The sequence below is a fragment of the Somniosus microcephalus genome, chromosome 21 (genome assembly GCF_052327205.1).
Source record: "Somniosus microcephalus isolate GS21.2 chromosome 21, FLI_Smic_1.0, whole genome shotgun sequence".
NCBI classification, from domain to species: Eukaryota; Metazoa; Chordata; class Chondrichthyes; order Squaliformes; family Somniosidae; genus Somniosus; species Somniosus microcephalus.
In genome coordinates this window covers 79,533,607-79,540,388 of record NC_141007.1, presented here as the reverse complement: position 1 = coordinate 79,540,388, position 6,782 = coordinate 79,533,607, and positions in this window count along the sequence as shown.

The window sequence follows — 6,782 nt, the reverse complement described above, 5'->3', positions numbered from 1 at the left end:
GGGCGCCGGGGGGGGAGAGAGAGAGAGAGAGAGAGAGAGAAGGGGGGGAGAGAGTGAGAACGGGGGGTGGAGGAGGAGGAGGGAGAGTGGGAGGAGGGGAGGAGTGTTTTGAGGGAGTCAGCGAAAGAGCAAAAAAAATTTTTTTCAAAAATGGGTGTTAAGAAGATGGGAGGCCATCTTGAAAGTTTTTTAATGTTTTTAAAAAGCTGCCACGGAGAAGGAACGCGCATTCTTGCTGAAAACACCAAAAGTTATTTTTTTTTAAACGGCTGTTAAGAAGATGGGACACCATCTTCATTGTGTTTTAACGTTTTAGACATTGTGTTTTTACGTTTTACACATTAAAAAAAAAAATCGGTCCTAACAAATAAACACACAGAAGGTGAGAATAAAGATGGCGGCCACTCACCTCAGTTCAGAACGATAAGGCCCGCCCACACATGCACTGATTGGTCGATCGTCATGTCACCGAAGCATAGGATTGGTCAATCGTCCTGTCACTCGACTCTAGGAGGGCCCGGCTGCACATGCGACGAACCCGCCCCCGCCACGCATTGATTGGTCGACCATCGGGTTGGTCGACCGTACGATTGGTGGACCTCAATGTCACTCTATGGTAATGAGTGGATAATGAGCGGAATGTTGAAGGTTTTTCGGATACCGCGGGCGCGATTTTTGTCCGGCCGAAACGTAAATACGCTTAAGACCGTTTTGGAAAGGTAAGCTTTCTTTCGACGTAACGCACGCGTAGGTACGCCCTGTAACTTTCGAGCGCATAGCCGGACAGACGCACACCCGAGGACAGACAGAAGGACAGACAGAAGGACAGACAGATCGACTCCTTTATATATATAGACTAGCTGAAGTGCCCGGCGGTGCCGAGGGTCTTTTGAGGGCATGTTGTTGTTGGAAGAGAGAGAGAGAGCGACTGGGGGGAAGCGAGAGAGCGACTGGGGGGAAGCGAGAGAGCGACTGGGGGGAAGAGAGAAAGCGACTGGGGGGAAGAGAGAGAGCGACTGGGGGGAAGAGAGAGAGCGACTGGGGGGAAGAGAGGGCGGGGAGGGGGAGGGCGGGGAGGGGGGGAGGAGGGCGGGGAGGAGGGGGGGAGGGAGGGGAGGAGGGCGGGGAGGGGGGGAGCGGAGGGCGGGGAGGAGGGGGGGAGAGGAGGGGGGTGAGGAGGGGGGGAGAGAGACAGAGGGAAGGAGAGAGAGAGGGCGAGTGGCCCGCGGCCGCAAATGGAGCCAAGCCCGCGAGAACAGGCGTGAGCAGGCTTGAGGCTGAGAGACGGCCACGCCCGGTTGCCGGGGTAACCCTTCCCCCCCTTCCGAGCCCCCGTCCTCCTGAGCACCGGCCGCGTCGCCCCGCCCCGCCCTCCACTCCCGAGAGCCCCGCTCTCCGAGCCCCGCCCGCCCCGCAGTCCCGAGAGCCCCGCTCTCCGAGCCCCACCCCGCCCCGTCCCGCACATTCCAGAGAGCCCCGCCCGCCCCGCACTCCCGAGAGCCCTGCTCTCCGAGCCCCGCCCCCCCGGCCGAGCCGGCTTGAAGTCCGCTGATTGCGGCTGTGCGAGACGGCCAGCGGGCCCGGTTGTCGGGGGTAACCCTTCCCGCTCACCGAGATCCGCACTCCCGAGAGCCCCGCCCCCCTCGCCCGAGCCGAGCGCGGAACAGAGAGAGACGCCGCGTCTCAGCTGCTCCTGCTGCGCGCACACCCTGACCCTCGTGGCTGACGCCGTTGCCCCGGGTAACGTGACACCGGGGGGGGGGGAGGTGAGGAGCTTAGCAGAAGCTGTGGGAGAATTACCTAGGTCGGGCCTGGCTGGGCAAGAAACACCCAGGCTTTCAGGCCTAACACAAACGGGGAAAGGTAGGAAAAAGAATCTTCAGGTTAGAGAAAATATTTACAAATGAATGAAGTTTTTTTTAAAACAATTTAATAAATTCAATTTTATTTTGCTGGAAATGTATATTTGAAAAGAAAGACGCAGAAAGCAGGAAAAAGAATGGAAGCAAGATGGCGGCTACTCACCTCGGTTCCGAACGATAAGGCCCGCCCACACACGCACCGATTGGTCGACCGTCTGGTGACCAAAGCGTAGGATTGGTCAATCGTCCCGTCACTCGACCGTAGGAGGGCCCGGCCGCACGTGGCAGCAACCCGGCGTACGATTGGTCGACCTCGAGGTCACTCTGTCGCTAATGAGCGGATAATGAGATGCTAATGAGCGGAATGTTGAAGGTTTTTCGGATACCGCGGGCGCAATTTTAGCCTGGCCGAAACGTAAATACGCTTAAGACCGTTTTGGAAAGGTAAGCTTTCTTTCGACGTAACGCACGCGTCGGTACGCTCTGTAACTTTCGAGCGCATAGCCCGACAGACGCACACGTGAGGACAGACAGACAGACAGAAGGACAGACAGAAGGACAGACAGAAGGACAGACAGACAGAAGGACAGACAGATTGACCGATTTATATATATAGATGTTCAAGAAGGAGTTGGATATATTTCTTAAGGCTAATGGGATCAAGGGATATGGGGAGAAGGCAGGGACAGGGTACTGAATTTGGATGATCAGCCATGATCTCATTGAATGGCGGAGCAGGCTCGAGGGGCCGAATGGCCTACTCCTGCTCCTATCTTCTATATTTCTATGTTAAAAAAGCACTAAATCTTCAAATAATTTTTTTTTTTAAATCACATTTTTTAAATAAACTATAAATTACATGAAATAACTATTTTAAACAATAATTTAAATTTTTGAAAATAATAATTTTATTTTCTAACGGGGCTAAAAATAAACTTACCTGACTTTAAAGTATTTAAAAATAATAAACATGTGGAAAAAATGTTTTAATTTTAATTAATTCACCACTTACCTTGTAAAAAGCAGGCCTTACGCCTGCTTTTTAAATGTGTAACTGTTACAGACTTACCCTCCCGGGAAAATCTGTAAAAAAAACCTAAGTTTGATGCGCTCGCACAGCCTCTCCCGCGCATGCGTTCGAACTCTGAACCCCTTCTTTCAGGGGAACGGAAGTGCCGGTTTCCCGCGCATGCGCAGTGCATGCAGGAAACCGGCACTTCCATTGGGCCTACGGGTGAGTACCCCGTTGCGTACTCGCGCGTGGAGACACGAATTTCTGGGCCAATAAAACTACAAATAAAATTCCACAGAAACACACTCTGAACTCTGACCCCTCCCCACACACCCAGTGACACTCTGACCTCTCCCTACACACCCAGTGACACTCTGACCTCTGACCCCTCCCCACACTCAGTGACACTCTGACCTCTCCCCACACACCCAGTGACACTCTGAACTCTGACCCCTCCCCACGCACCCAGTGACACTCTGACCTCTGACCCCTCCCCACACCCAGTGACACTCTGACCTCTGACTCCTCCCCACACACCCAGTGACACTCTGACCCCTCCCCACACACCCAGTGACACTCTGAAATAAGAACATAAGAATTAGGAGCAGGAATCGGCCATTCGGCCCCTCGAGCCTGCTCCACCATTCAATAAAATCACGGCTGATCTTCTACCTCATCTCCACTTTCCTGATCTATCCACATATCCCTTGATTCCCTTAATATTCAAAATCTATCGATCTCTGTCTTGAATATACTCAGCGACTGAGCCTCCACAGCCCTCTGGGGTAGAGAATTCCAAAGATTCACCACCCTCTGAGTGAAGAAATTTCTCCTCATCTCAGTCCTAAATGGCCGACCCCTTATTTTGAGACTGTGACACCTGGTTCGAGACTCCCCAGCCAGGGGAAACATCCTCCCTGCATCTACCCTGTCAAGCCACTTAAAAATGTTATACATTTCAATGAGATCACCTCTCATTCTTCTAAACTCTAGAGAATATAGGCCTAGTCTACTCAATCTCTCCTCATAGGACAATCTCCCCATCCCAGGAACCAGTCTGGTGAACCTTCGTTGCACTCCCTCTATGGCAAGTCTATCCTTCCTTAGGTAAGGAGATCAAAACTGTACACAATACTCCAGGTGTGGTCTCACCAGGGCCCTATATAATTGTAGTAAGACATCTTTACTCTTATACTCAAATCCTCTTGTAATAAAGGCCAACATACCATTTGCTTTCCTAATTGCTTGCTGTACCTGCATGTTAACTTTCAGTGATTCGTGTACAAGGACACCCAGGTCCCTCTGAACACCAACATTTCCCAATCTCTCTCCATTTAAAAAACATTCTGCTTTTCTATTTTTCCTACCAAAGTGGATAACTTCACATTTCTCCACATTATATTCCATTTGCCATGTTCTTGCCCACTCACTTAGCCTGTCTATATCCCCTTGAAGCCTCTTTGCATCCTCCTCACAACTTACATTCCCACCCAGCTTTGTATCATCAGCAAACTTGGATATATTACATTTGGTCCCCTCATCCAAATCATTGATGTAGATTGTGAATAGCTGAGGCCTAAGCACTGATCCTTGCGGTACCCCACTAGTTACAGCCTGCCAACCTGAAAATGACCTGTTTATTCATACTCTCTGTTTTCTGTCCGTTAACCAATCTTCAATCCATGCTCGTTTATTGCCCCCAATCCCATGAGCCTTAATCTTGTGTAATAACCTCTTGTGTGGCACCTTATCAAATACTTTTTGAAAATCCAAATACACTACATCCACTGGTTCCCCCTTATCTACCCTGCTAGTTACAACCTGAAAAAACTCTAACAGATTCGTCAAACACGATTTCCCTTCCATAAATCCGTGTTGACTCTGCCCAATCCTATTATTATTTTCTAAGTGCCCTGTTACCAAATCCTTAATAATATATTCTAGCAGTTTCCCTACTACTGATGTCAGGCTAACTGGTCTGCAGTTCCCTGTTTTATCTCTCCCTCCTTTCTTAAATAGTGGGGTTACGTTTGCTACCTTCCAATCCGCAGGAACCGTTCTAGAATCTGGGAAATTCGGGAAGATCAAAGCCAAAGCAACCACTATCTCTGTAGACACCTCTTTTAAAGCCCTAGGATGTAGGCCATCAGATCCAGGGGATTGTCAATTTTTAGTCCCTTTGATTTCTCCAGTACTTTTTCTTCACTAATACTAACTTCTTTAAGTTCCTCATTCCCGCTAGACTCTTGGTTCCCCACTATTTCCGGGAGGTTTTTTGTGTTTTCTTCAGCGAAGACAGACACAAAGGGCTAGAAATTGATTATACACAAGAAATGGGCTATGTTTAGACTAAAAAAGGTTAAGCTGTGCCACCTGAAAATCATCTAGGATGCATGCAAAATTTGTGCTCACTCCTCATTAAAATGATTGCAGTCTTGATTCTAGTCTAAAAACTCAAGCTCATTGGCATTACACTGAAAAGCTGGACCAATATTGGGGGCAGTCTAAACGCAAGTCATGATTGCTACAGGCTTTCTTCACTACTTAAAGGGGAGGTTCATTGATGCTGCAGCACCTCATTCTCAGCATTGTTGGCAGTGCAGCTGCCTCAACAACCATAAGAAGGACAAGGAGAAGGAAGAGTTGTTTACAAATCCTGATGGCAGATCGTCGCCCCAGGGAGAGAGCCCGGAGGTTCTTGGATGAAGCTCTGGAGGCATTGGTTTTTGCTGTGAGAGAAGGCGGGCGGACCTGTATCTGCCAACTGTCAGGAGGCCCTTGCCACAAGTCTGCCACACTATGTGGAGGGAAGTGGCACACCACATCATGGGCAGCACTGTGGTTCCCAGGTCCCACACCCAGTGCAGGAAGAAGTTTAACGACCTCACACGGGTGGTCAGGGTGAGTGATCTGCTGGATCTGCTGGAGTCGTACTGCCAGGCTTGGGCCCTGACAATAAATCCCCAAAAAAACAAATTCCTTGTGTTCCAGCAAAGATCCAGACATCAGGGACCCAAAATAAATTTCACACTAGGAACAACCAAAATTGAACAAACCACTAACTACACATACTTGGGCTTAAAAATCAGTTCTATGGGAAATTTCAAACTGGCTGTGAATGAACTGAAAGAGAAAGCAAGAAGGGCTTTCTATGCCATTAAAAAATCAATCCAAATAGAAATCCCAATTAGCATTTGGCTCAAAATTTTCAAATCAGTAATTGAACCAATTGCACTCTATGGCAGTGAGGTGTGGGGACCGCTAACACAACAAGAATTTGCAAAATGGGACAAACACCCAATTGAGATCCTACATGCAGAATTCTGTAAAAGTATCCTCCGGACTCAAAGGAAAACCGTAAACAATGCATGCAGGGCAGAACTAGGCCAATATCCATTAATAATCACTATCCAAAAAAGAGCCACCAAATTTTGGAAACACCTAGAAATGAGCAACCCCCAATGCTATCATTACGAAGCCCTGAAATGCCAAGAGAGGACCATAAAGAAGAATACCCTCAGTCAATTAGTCCTGGGACTCAGTGAAGTAACTACTAACACTACTAACAATAACCAGCCCCAGGACAGTGACAGCGTAACACAAAGAATTCGACCCAACACAATTGTCGCTAAGCAAAAGGAAAAATATCTGTCATATTGGGCAAAAACAACAAAAACCCAAAGCAAACTCAATTGCTACTTGGCCCTAAACAGACAATACAACATGGCTGATTACCTGACCATGGTAAAGGATAGCAAACTGAGAAAAACTTTGACAATGTACAGACTTAGTGAACATAACCTGGCGATCCAAAAAGGTAGACACAGACAGACCCGGCTACCAAGAGAGGACAGGATATGCTCTCACTGCAGTCAGGGAGTGGTGGAGACAGAGATGCACTTCCTCAC